This window comes from Ambystoma mexicanum, chromosome 2p, assembly GCF_040938575.1.
Source record: "Ambystoma mexicanum isolate Mex_15411 chromosome 2p, UKY_AmexF1_1, whole genome shotgun sequence".
Lineage (NCBI taxonomy): Eukaryota > Metazoa > Chordata > Amphibia > Caudata > Ambystomatidae > Ambystoma > Ambystoma mexicanum.
In genome coordinates, this window is record NC_090923.1 from 239,366,864 (window position 1) to 239,380,263 (window position 13,400).

The window sequence follows — 13,400 nt, forward strand, 5'->3', positions numbered from 1 at the left end:
GAGGCCTCCGTTAAGGCCCTCGCTATGCTCAGACCTGCAACTATGGGCCTCAGGGGCATTAACTGACGCAGTAATGCCCTTCTGGCTCATGGCTTATTGCATAAGTAATAGTTCCATCTCAGAAAATGACTGATAAACAGAGCGCAGTAACAGCACAATGTTAACACCCAAATGTAATGCACATTTATTGAATGTATTTATTGTTCACTTGTTAGGCAATTATACAGGAATCAAATACTGTCATTCCATGATTAAGAGAGTATCTTGATATGGTGACACCAGTATTTTAAAAATGATATGCACCTTGATATAGAAGATAACTATAGCTCATATCTATCAAGCTTCTGAAGCAATTCAAAATATCCATGTTTCGTATACTAGTACATTGCCAAATACTCATGGTTCATATTCTGATGTTAATAATCATTTCAGTTTCTGTTTTCTTACCTCAGTATGATGTAATCAGTCCATGGTTCATACCCCGCAGTACAGAATACAACCCATGGTTCATATCCCGATGAGATGCTAATAACCTATGGGTCATATCCCAATGAGATGCTAATAACCTATGGGTCATATCCCGATGAGATACTAATAACCTATGGGTCATATCCCGGTGAGATGCTAATAACCTATGGGTCATATCCCGGTGAGATGCTAATTACCTATGGGTCATATCCCAATGAGATGCTAATAACCTATGGGTCATATCCCGATGAGATACTAATAACCTATGGGTCATATCCCGGTGAGATGCTAATAACCTATGTGTCATATCCCAATGAGATGCTAATGACCTATGGGTCATATCCCGATGAGATACTAATAACCTATGGGTCATATGCCGGTGAGATGCTAATTACCTACGGGTCATATCTTGATACGCTGAAACTGCTCACTGGTATGTGAGGACATCTCCCGATTGTTTACCCTACATTACATACTCTGATGTAACCAAACTCCCACTGGTTGAATTACTGAAGTGATGGGTACAGCCCTTGGCACATCCCTTCAGATAATGGAAACTCCCTACGGTCCACATCCCTATGTGCTGGGAAACTCCCAGAGGTAGAAATCTATGGAGGTGGTAATACCTCTGTGTCTTTTAGCTCTTCATAGGTCATAGGGCTAATGTCATTCAGCTTCCACAAGAATTATGATCTCTTATCATGAAAATGTCCCAACAGTTTATAATGGTGGCAGTTCCCATACCTAACAATCAGAAATCATGGAAACAGCATGCATGTTCTGTCTTGCTATCATTGGAAATTAACCTGTTCATATATTAATTTTGAGAAACTTTCAGATGTCCAAACAATTCAGCTGAAGGCAGAAGGACTTTGGGCAAAGTGGCCACTGGGCATGGCCACAAGCCACTGCCACATTGTGGCTTTTGGAGGAGCATAGGCAAGGCTTCAAGCCAGGGCCCTGGCGCAGTGAGCACAGGTCATGACATCAGGTCAAGATAAATAAAAAAGGGCGCCTGGCTATGTCCTGATATGCCCAGGGGGTTAAATAGCCATAAAAAAAGAATCAGGATGGGAGATCAACACAACAAGATTATTGATTAATTTATTTAATCTCAGAATTGTGGTACAAATACTAAAACATTTCGCTTACTCATAAGGTAACAGACAACGGACAGATTTCAAATTAACAGTTAGGGGTACTATTGCGTACCACCCTCTGGAGTTTTGAGGGTATTCTCCTCACAAAGGTGCACAAACCCTGAAGCACAATTTAGACATTTTGTTACAGACAAGAGTAGGTGCTGTCCAGGACAACTGATGGTCCATGGGTATTGTCGAACATAACACACAACAAGAAGTATGAACAGATGGATGAAATATGGTGTTGTGTCATAAATCGACAGTGTAGTGTTTCGGCCAACTGTAGTGGTAAGTGGGAGCTGGTTGTTGGTGTGACCTTCTTCAGGATGGGGGTGCATGTATGCCTCGGTCTCGATGCCCTTCCAGTGAGACCGAGGCATACATGCAGAGATCACAACACTGCTGAGAGACCCCCGCCACTTACCGGTGTTCCTGCACCCTGGACCACCCACCACCTCCAGGACCTGCAGAGTGACCTCAAGTCCACAGAGCAGTGTATTCAGCACACCGCTCCACCAGTCTCCACTAAATCCTACAGTTGGAAACTGTTAGAAGCTTTACCGTCACATTATTCCTTTGACAATATCCCACGGACAGTGTTACCCTTCACCCCCATCCTGCAGAAGGCCACGCCAACAATTAGCTCCCACTTACCGCTACAGTTGGCCGAAACACTACAGTGTTGATTTATGACACAACACCATGTTTCTTCCATCTGTTCATACTTCTTGTTGTGTGTTATGTTTCACAATACCCATGGACCATCAGTTGTACTGGGCAGCACCTTCTCTTCTCTGTAACAAAATGTCTAAATTGTGCTTGAGAGATTCTGCACCTTTGTGAGGAGAATACCCTCAAATCTCAAGAGGGTGGTACGCAGTAGTACCCTAACTGTTCATTTGAAATCTGTCCGTTGTCTGTTATTTTATGAGTAAGCAAAACTTTTTAGTATTTGTACCACAATTCTGAGATTAAATAAATTAATCCATAATCTTGCTGTGTTGATCTCCCATCCTTATTCTTTCTTTATGACTATGACATCAGGTCATACCGAGTCATGCCCCATGGATTACATGAGCGGCTTGAAGTGGCCCAAAGTGACCAATGAGCAGAGCCAGGCAAAGTGCCCCCTGGTAGGGTGTGCATGCCCTTCCAATTGCAATTGGTGCTATGTTCACATACATCATTAAAAAACAACAGATGACCGAACAAAATTGGTATGGCAAAGCGACTGTGAAAAAAAAAAAAACTTACAAATTCACTGAAGAAAACATGGGTTGAAGGGAATGTATGGTCGCAGACAAAGTATCACAGCGACAGAAATTCAACTGTTATCGTCTCCGAGGCAACACAAACACTGCCACCCGTGGGCACTGTTCACTATGTCACACATTGCAATAATTTACACCGAAAACAACATTCGGAAAATGGCATGTATCTATTCATGTGAATAAAAGACACACAGCGGGGAAAAACAGCAATACAGCATGGATGAGGCAATGAAAGAGACCCAGCCTGCTTTCATTCTAAGGACATTTGTTGAATATTCTCATTACTGAAACGTTCTGTGACGCAGTAACCATGCATAGCAAAGTAGAGTTGGGTGTAACCTGTGCCTTTTTGCCAGTCAGCGATGCTAATGCACCAGCTGCTCACCCAAAAGCACCACGATGCCACTTGTCTACGTGTGTTGCGTGCGCTTGCTGTTGCTCTTTGGCTTTGTATAGCGCCGCCTGCTGCCTACTAGGCCATTATGAGCATGAATCGCGCACATGCATTGTCATGAATCTATCATACGTTCACAAAACCGATGTCCTACTGGGAACGCCACAAACATGAAAGATGTCAAACATGAGCTACACAGGAGGGATTTGGGCATCTTCCAACAATGGCACAAATTGCACAATAGTGCAAGACTTCATGACAAATTCCAAGCACTCCTTAGCATTGAATTATTAGGTGGAATAATAATGCACTTTAAGAGTACTCAGCCTGTCTACCTCACAGTTAAGTAGTGCAGAGTAGGCACTGTAGGGACTCAGACTCAGAGACTGCATGGAGATCTCAGAAGTAAATGCTTAACCTGCAGAGCTATCTGAGCAGGTATTATCATTCGTCCAAGCTTCTTTTTTTATGGCTGGGCACCTATCCTCTGTCTTATATTTTTAAAGAGCGTATTGCTCTTTCAAAATCGTTAAACGCAAAAGAAAGCAAAAGGGTTGATTGCCTTTAGCAAGTCGGCAGAGTTTTGCCCAAAATGCCCTCTGTCCTTAATAGGAAGCTCTGTCGAACATAAGAACATTCCCGCGGCTACAGGACATGTTTGCGAGCAATGCCAATGGGTATGCAGGCAGAGCACTTGAACACATGGAACCTAATACTTAGGTAGCTCTTCTGGCGGAATAGGCATGACAGCGCTGTAGTTGCCGACATGCAGGGGTCAAGTCCTAAAAATTAAAGTGGGGGGACTCGTCAACAAACGCAATGGGATGTGACGTCCCCAGAAATTAGCATATCAAGGGGAAATATGCACATTACATTACATTGGCTTTGCATAACCACCCAAATTGATCAGGACAAATAACATTTGCCTTTCATAAAATCAACTCACACACAAAACCAAGACATGTATTTTCTTCTAATAGTGCTTTTGAAAACATTAAAAGGTGTGCATGTTTTAAACTCCAAGAACCAGTACAAATGTTTAACCTGGAGCTTGCAATACCGAAATGGGATATTTTATCTTTAGTTGTTTGTTATTTTTCATCAGGTTATATAGTGCAGTGATGAAGTGTCTGGCCTACAAACCTGACAACTGCACTTTGATCTCTGAGGTCGGCTTTAATTCATAAATTCAAAAAGGACATCCAATGTTTCTCTTTTAGCTGGGGGGGGCTGAGTCCACCCTCTGAATAAAGTGGGTGGACTCCGTCCCCCTGCGTGTACCTTCGACTTGAGCCCTGACGACAGGTAAAGGGGGAGTAGAAGCACTGAACCCAAGACGGTAACACTAGGGCGCACCTCCACAACAGGCAGTGCACTGGTTGTGATCCAGCATGATAGTGCAAGTGTGTAAACCACTAAACCTACTCCAATGAATAGGGGCTAGGAAAAGGGAACTTAAAAATCTTCTGACACCGGTAGCCACGTTAGTACACACTCGGTGGCAAGCAAGAAAGCTTCCAGAGCAGAAGGTGATGTGCCATGATGTGCTTGATGGATACATCCCTAAGCAGTAGTTGTTTGGGATATGAATGAACGCACACACAGATTTGTATACATTTTTTAGAATGTGCTAGATGAATGGCAGATATGATACGATATGATTGTTTATTTATATAGCGCCTATACACAATGTGTTTCAAAGCGCTTCAAGGTAAGGGAGGGAACAAGGGAAAATACAACCACATTCTTACAGGCCATGAACAGTAAGGATGTGAAATTAACTATCATACTCGGCCTGATGACATTTCAGATAGTGCAAGAGCTAAGACATAGATAAGGAAGGGAGGGGGAGAATGGGAAGGAAATGGAACAGACAGGCGACTACCGTACTAGGCCTGACGACATTTCTGGTAGAGCCGGAGAAAAATAAAAGGTGAAAAGGTGAGGGAGAGGGGTGCCGAAAGGGAGAGGAGGAACAAAACAAGCGACTATCATACTAGGCCTGACAACATTTCAGATAGTGCTGGAGGGGTGGTGGGGAGGAAAAAAACAGTAATGGGAGGGTGGAGGACACAGGCGAGGTTGCTATCATATTAGGTCCAGGGACAATTCTGATAGAGTAAGTGCATAGAAGAAAGTAAGGGGAGGAGATAGGAAAAGGGAGAAGGGAAAGGAGGAGAGAACAGAGAGTAAGCAGTCAAAAAGAGTGGAGAAGCAAGAGTGGAGAGCAAATACAATTGCAGAAGTCAGTAGTAACACATAATGTTGCAAGCCAGGATACAAGATGAAGATGAGAATAGCATGATTCAGGGCCACCATGAGTACAAGATGCAAAGGAAGTCCAGCATGAGAGTTGAGAAAGAGTGACGCACCATAAAAGTCAAATCCAGCATTGGCCACAAGACAGTGATGGTGAAGGAAGGCACCAGGTGGGCGGGGCTTGCTAAGTGGTGAAAAAGAGCAGCAGGCAGGAAGGCACAAGGTGGGCGGGGCTTAGACCAGGTGACCTAGATCTACTTGCACCTGCTCCCCATCTGCAAAGGAAAAGAAGCTGGAGGGCTCCTTAAGTAGGGAAATAGAGCGGCATGCAGGAAGGCACCAGGTGGGCGTAGCTTGCTAAGTGGTGAACAAGAGCGGGAAGCAGGAAGGCACCAGGTGGGCGGGGCTTGCGAAGTGGTGAAAAAGAGCGGCAAGCAGGAAGGCACCAGTTGGGTGGGGCTTGCTAAGTGGTGAAAAAGAGCGGCAGGCAGGAAGGCACCAGGTGGGCGGGGCTTAGGACAGGGGACCTAGATCCACTTGCACCTGCTCCCCACCTGCTCCCCAGACCTGAGACAACTGTGGCTCGGGGTTCTAGTTATGCCCAAGACGTGCTGCATACATGTGACATGATATGATAGGTTATTTATAAGGCGCTTAATACCCAGAGGTTTCTAAGCGCGGACTCAGGAATCGAACCTGTGTTGCTCCGTGTCATCTTGCTTTCAAGTCGAGCACATTGCCCCTGAGCTATCCTCCCGAGACAAATTCAGAGACTTGGCGAGTGGAGGTAAGTGCCTACCAGAGATATGCAGGGAAGCTGTGGAACACAAGTGGCGGTATGGATGAAATGAGGGAATAGGGGAGACATGGAGTAGTAACTAGGGAGAGCAATTCACAGATTGAGAGTGGACCACAGTGCCGGTGCACACGATGAAGACACTTAGAAATGTCCTGTTTCAGTGGGTACAATATAAGTGTCTTATGTGGACGCACATCGCACAGGATATTTTGGCTACAAAACCAAGGGACACAGGGCCTGATATACAAACATGTTTTCAATGGCACTTTCCCATGTTAAAGTATTTTGATAAATCAGGTCCACAGACTCGTATTGTTGGTGCTCTAAGAAAGAACTGGGCTCGTATTTGCATATGTGCAGGGATTGTGACACGGCTAAGGTGTTTTGCGCTCACATAGCAGTGAAGTTATTTGTATTGACCAGAGTGCCTATACAGTTGATGGGGAAGCAATGTATACTGGGGTTGTTACCCCACCAAAAAAGGCAAAAGATACAGAATGGTCAATAGACTACTACCTTTGGGACTGCTCCAGTTCAACGCTGTATGACAATGGTACGGGGAGCAGCTGATGGACCTATTTATAGTGGACGCTTTAGGAACGCTAAGTCATGGGGCGGAGCAGAACTGGACATCAACGGCACTACAGGCAGGCCTGAGAGTGAGACCGATCATTATAAAATCTGGCATGAGGTATGGGATATTTTGTATTTTGTATTTATCGTGTTTATATAGCGCTTTATATATATATATATATAAAGCGCTTTACATTATAACAACAAGTTACATAGAAAAATATAACAGTAGAAGCAATTTACAAGACATGAATCAAACCAATAAAACAGTAGGTAGTGCAATTAAACTGTGTGGGTAAGTAAGGGAAGGAGGGGGATGAGAAAGGGAAGGAGGAGGGAGACAGAAAGGGCATTAGGGTGAGGAGGTAAGGGTAAGGGAAAAGGAGCGGGTAGGGAAGGTGAGTAGGGGAAGATGTGAGGGAAGAGAGATAGAAGTGAGAGGGAGTAGGGGTATCAGGGTGGGAAATGGAGAAGGAGAGATTTCAAGGACGTATGGATGGAGGAAAAGGTGGGGATGGATAGAGAGAGGGAGGGAGTTACAGTGGAAGGGGGCTAGGAGCTGAAAGGAGTGGTGGAAATGGGAAGAGGCACATAGGGAAGGGGGACGGTGAGAAGGAAGAGATCAGCAGATCGAAGGGAGTGGGAAGGTATGTAGAAAGAAAGGAGAGAGGAGAGATAAGGGGGAGCGAGGTCATGAAGAGATTTAAAGACAAGACAGTGGAAATGAAATTTAATTTGGGAGTGAAAGGGAAGCCAACCAAGGTAAGAAAGCAAGGAGGAAATGGAGTTGTGAGCATCAGGGAGACATAGGGTACGGACGGCGGAGTGGTAGAGGGATTTGAGAGGGGCGAGATGAGAGCAGGGAGTCCAAAGAGGATAGAGGAGCAATAGAAGAGGTGAGAGAAGATGAGGGAGGAGATTAAACGTTTAGTGGCATGGAAGGTGAGAGATGAGCAGACTTTACGAATGTTGAAGAGGTGGTAGCGACAGGTAAGAGAAATGTGGCCGGAAAAGGAGAGGGAGGAGTCAAAGTGAATGCCTAGATTGTGAGTGTGGGAAAAGATAGGGAGATTAGAGGGGGGAAAGTGAATAAAAGGTGCAGGAGAGGGAGGGGGAGGAGTGTTGGAGGGAAAGAATAAGATTTCAGTCTTATCAATGTTGAGGGAAAGGAAGCGGGATGACATCCAATTTTTAATGGCAGTAAGATAGGAAGAGAGTTTAAGGTGAAGGTCAGGAGAGAAGGAAGAGAAGGAAAGGAAGAGTTGGGTGTCATCAGCATAGAAATGGTGAGAGATACGGAAGGAAGTGATGATGGCGGCAAGAAGAGAGGTGTAAAGACAGAATAGTAAAGGGCCAAGAACCGAACCTTGGGTACGCCATAATCCAAGGGGAGGGTGGATGAGGTACAACCACCCCAGGAGACAGCAAAAGAGCGGGAGGAGAAGTACGAGGAGAGCCAGTTGAGAACGGAGTCTTTGAAACCAAAGGAAGAAAGAGTGTTGAGAAGTAAGGGGTGATCGACAGTGTCGAAGTCAGCAGAGAGGTGGAGGAGGATGAGGACACAGGATTGCTTACAGTACTGAGCAGAGAGGAGGGATTTGAGAACATAAGTGACAGCAGTTTCAGGGGAGTGTTTAGGTCGGAAGCCAGATTGAGAGGGAGGAAGGAGAGAAAGGTTAGAAACAAAGGCTGAGAGCTGGGAGTAGGCTAAGCGTTCAAGTAATTTAGAGAGGAATGGGAGTGGGGAGATTGGACGGAAGTTTGAGGCTAGAAGGGGATTGGCAGAAGGTTTCTTCAGAATAGGTATAATAGTAGCGTGCTTGAATGCGGAGGGGAAGGTAGCTGAGGAGAGACATATGTTGAAGAAGGAGGTTAAGTAAGGAATGAGAAGAGGGTATATGTTCAGGATAAGGAGGGTGGGGAGAGGGTCAGTAGGGGCCGACGTAGGATGGGCTTTGGACAGCAGACGGGACACATCAGAAGGGGAGACAGGCGAGAAGTCAGACATGCAATGGGAGAGGGGGGAAGGGGAAGGAGGGGACAGGGAAGGGGAGAATAGGAAGGAGAGCAGAGAATGTTTTGAAGAAGAGAGAATCTTGGAGGAGAAGAAGTCAGCAAAGTCAGAAGGAGAGAGAGAGGATGTGGTTGAGGGGTCAGGGGTGGATGGGGAGAGAAGACGAGAGAGGGTTTCAAAGATACGGCGAGGGTGATAGGCTTGGAAGTGGAGACGGTTAGAATAGTAGGAGCATTTAGCAGAGCTGAGGTAGGAGTCATAAAGAGAGTGGTAAGAGAAATAGGAGGTTTGATTGGATAGAGAGGGACATTTGAGCCAGTGTCTCGAGGCAACGGAGGAGATGCTGCATGGAGAGAAGTTGAGGGGAGAGCCATAGTTGAAAGGGTTTGCAAGTAGGACGGAAGGAGGAGAGGGTGTTAAGTTTATCAAGGGTGGAGGAGATAGAGGAGGAAAGAGTGGACAGAGCATCATTGGTTGAGTGAGAAGAGAAATCAGGGAGGGGGGAAGAGAGGAAGAGCAAGTGTCGAAAAAGAGAGAAGGACTAAAGTCGCAAAGGTCACGTCGAGAGAAAGAGGTAGGGGAGGGTACAGGAGCAGAAGAAGGGAGAAGAGGAGTAAGGGAGAAGGAGAGTAAAGCATGGTCAGAGAGATAGTTGGGTAGTGTAGAGGCGGTAGAGGAGGGGTAGGTAGAGTTAAAGATAAGGTCAAGAGTAGAGCCAGAAGAGTGGGTAGGAGAAGAAGGGTGTGGAGAGAGGAGGCAGGAGTCAAGGATGGAGAGAAGAGGGGAAGATTGAGGGGAGTAGGGAGGTGAAGATTGAAGTTGCCAAGTACAGTGATAGGGGAGGGGAAGGGAGAGATAAGAGAGAGAAAGTGGCTGAGGTCATCGTAGAAGGAGGAAATGGGGCCAGGAGGTCGGTAGATGATTAGAAAGGAGAAGGGGTGAGGGGAAGTAAAGGATTTGTATAGGTATTCAAAGGAAGGGAAGGTAGGAAGAGGCAGTGGAGAGGTAGAAGAAAGGTATTTAGGGTGGAAGAGGAGGCTAATGCCACCGCCACAGCCAGAAGAACAAGAGATATGAGAGAAGGAGGAAGAGGAGGTGGTGAGAGAAGCAGGGAGAGTAGAGTTGTGAAGAGGGATCCAAGTTTCGGTTAGACATAGGAAATGAAGGTTAAGATGAAAGAACATGTCAAAGACAGCAGCAGTCTTATTGCAGAGGGATCTGGCGTTCCAGAGAGCAGTGTTGATGAGGCTGGAGCGTTGGACAATAGGGGGATAGATAAGGTTAGGACGAAGAGGGAGGGTTGGCGTGGGGTGGGAAGAGTGGTGGAGGGGGTTGAGCAAGGGAATGGACATGAGGAAAAGGGGAATGGAAAGTAAGAGAGGGAAGGGGTGGGGAATAGGGGGGTGGGAGGAGAGCGAGGAGTAATGAGGACGGGAAGAGAGGAGTCTGGCAATGCACATGACAGAAGGGAGAAGAGTGAGCTGTGATGAGGAGGAAGTAAAAGGAAAAGAAAGGGGAAGGTGTATAGAAGAGAAAGAATGAGAAAGAGAAGGAAGGCGTCAATGGGGAGAAAAAGCAATCAGGACAAGGTATGCCAACCTCGGATCAGAGGGTTTGGATGGGGGCGGGGGGTCATGGGAAATAGGGGACCTAGAGGTGGTGGGTTAGCAGTCAGGTGAGCTCAGGTAGGATCAGAAAGTGCCAATGGTAGCAGATAGCCAATGGGGGATGAAGATTCCTGGAGGTGGCAGGGAGGTCCGCTGATAAGAAGGGCCAGGTGGTGACCGGCAGGCCACAGAGATAAGATGAGAATTAGATAGAAGCGGGAGGTCACAGTTCAGGAAATCTCGGGTGGAAGCAGGCGGTCCAAGGAAGATGAGGAATCCAGTAGGTGGTAGGAAGGCCAGCAGATGTGAAGGGCCAGGTGGTGACAGGTGGACCGTAGAAATAGAATGGGCTAAGGTGGTAGCAGGAAGTCCACAGTACAGAGGTCAGATGTAGCAGGCGGCCTGAGGAAGCTGAAGAACTCTGGAGGTAGAGTTCCACGAATGGTAGCAGGTAGATCACAGTGCTGAGAGTCCCAAAGGTAGCGGGCAGTGCGTGGAAGATTAAGAGACTTAGAGTTGGCATGGACCAGCAGGCAGGAGGGTGCAGGTGATAACAAACGGGCCACTGTGCAGAGGGACCAGGAGGTAGCAGGTGGTCCGGAGGGGGTAGAGGCCCAGGTGGAGTCAGGGGCAAGCAGATGGGAAGGGCAGGATGGTCTGTGGAAGTTGAATAATCTTGGATGGGTAGGGAGGTCAGCAGAAGGGGCCAGGTGGTATCGGGTGAGCCACTAAGCAGTGGGTGGAGGCAGGGGGATCTCCGATCAAAGAGTCTCAGGAGGTAGTGGGGTCTGAGGTATGTGAAGAAGCCAGGAGGTAGTTGGGGGTCAACAAACAGGAAGGGCCCAGGGGGAGACAGTGATACTACTGTCCCAAGGGCTCAGTGGTGGTAGGCAGTTCACAGAGAGTAGGGGCCCTGGTGGAGGCAAGGCTAACCAGTTGGGGAGGGTTTAAGTGGAAGCAGATGGACCAAAATACAAGGAGCCCCGGGGAAGCAGGGGTTTGCGGCTAATAGCCACTCGTCAGTGGATAAGTGATAAGAGGAGCCAGCGACAATGACTCAGTGAGGCTGGGGACCAGGAGGCAGGTGCTGGCAGTTGGAGGACTCAGAGGAGGAGAAGAGAAGCCCGTCGTGGTGAAAGGTCAGCAGTGAACAGGGAAGATCTGGGAGAAGTGGAGCTGACCTGGGTCAAGACGTTTGAAGGCGTGAAACAGGTGGAGGTACAATCCTCCCAATGAGGCACAGTAGCCAGTGTCTCTACGGCGTGTGTGGCAGAAGCAGGGAGAACACTGTCGAAGCGTTCCTCAAACGGAGAGCAGCTCCCTCAGATAATGAGGATTGGCTGTTATTATTAGATACAACAAGAGTGTAAAATAGAAGAAGAGAACCCTTTTAAATACTTGTTCATATTATACAGAAAAAAGTACACGGTTTCAAGTAGTTTAGAATACAATAGCCCTTTGAAATCAGTAGATATGGGAGGGGGTGGAGTTAGAGTAGCCAGCAAAAAGAGATACACTAAGGGAGGGGTTCCACCATCTTAGTTTGTGCCAGGGCTGTCTACAACTTCCTTCACGTCCTATTTCCTGCAGCCACAGCCCTCTGGTTATGATGTGGGAAGGCTTAGGGCAACTGTTACAGCAGCCTCGGTTGGATCACTTGCAGCAGGCTTGCTTTGGACCAATCCCCTGAGACATTGTGCTTTTATAAGGCAGCAATGTCAGTATTCATATTCGCGAACACTGTTATTGGTGCTGAAATCCTTTTTGTGGGAACACCTCTGTTTAACAACCCAGAATGCCCTTTCTCATTAACAGTCTGTGTTCTCTGTGGGTTGTTAGTGTTTTAATTAGTTGTTTGCATTGACAATTTTATTCCAGTACCTTTATTTTATTTTTACAGAACCTCAATTGGTTATTCTTTTATTTTTGATCCATTTTAGTAATGCTGTTTCAGTTTCTTCTTTTATTAGCTCACACCCGGCCTCTGAGTATAGCCTGCCCTTGGACTGCATTACCAAAAGCGGCGAATCAGGTACACCTGTTGGGCTGTGCCAGTTTCCCCATTATGATTTGTATCACCATTGACTTAGTTGTAGTGTAGGACTGAGTAGATGGTTAAGCCACTACTCATCTCTCGGCTCCTGCAGAGCAGCAGTCATTTCATTAAAGTTGCCATTGCCTCAGTAAGGTCTCTAATTGCAGGTTGCAATACAGCATTGGCAGGAGCATGGCTGACATATCATGGGCCTCTCTGCAAATACGGTCTGGCCTGTTAGGGCGAGATGAGCAGTGTGCACCCCACCCAGCTTCACCCTCTACGCTATGGCTGTAAAACGCAACTCTGGAATCTGTAGTCAGGTCGCAACCTTGACATATTGCAATACTGTATTTATATAATATGGGCCTTTCAAACAAGAAAAGAAATGGAATTGCACTGACTTTGAATACCTAGTATTAAAAGGTCAGATCTCTCCAAAATTGTTTTTTTCACTAAACTGGGAATATTGTAGTTTACTTTTAGAGAGCAGTGGATTTTCTACAACGCCTATTATGAAATTACAGTAGAGTAAGGTTGAGAACAAGCGATGTAGGGTTGAAAACTATGTATCATCGTGCTGCTGTATAGTCCTAAAGTTGAGGTGAAACCTATGATCCATTGTCATGCTCATATGTGTGTGTGTATATATACATTTCATGTAAACAACTTTAGTTAAGGGAAAGTTAAGGTGAATATGTTCAGTACAAAAATACCCTTGCAATTCAGTGAACACAACTTTAGTTGAAGTAATGTTATGGTGCTGATTTAATACAACAAAACCCCTCAATTTCACCTAGTGTTGGAAGCTATGCCTCCTTAAGTATGAGGCCCCCGC

The 13,400-nt window shown here is 46.4% G+C and overlaps 1 protein-coding gene across 3 annotated transcripts in view; it reads right to left on the reverse strand.

Annotated features, from left to right (window-relative positions):
- Nucleotides 1-13,400, reverse strand: part of LOC138566364 (contactin-4-like) — a 1,270,454-nt gene that overhangs the window by 348,087 nt on the left and 908,967 nt on the right. The window lies entirely within an intron of this gene.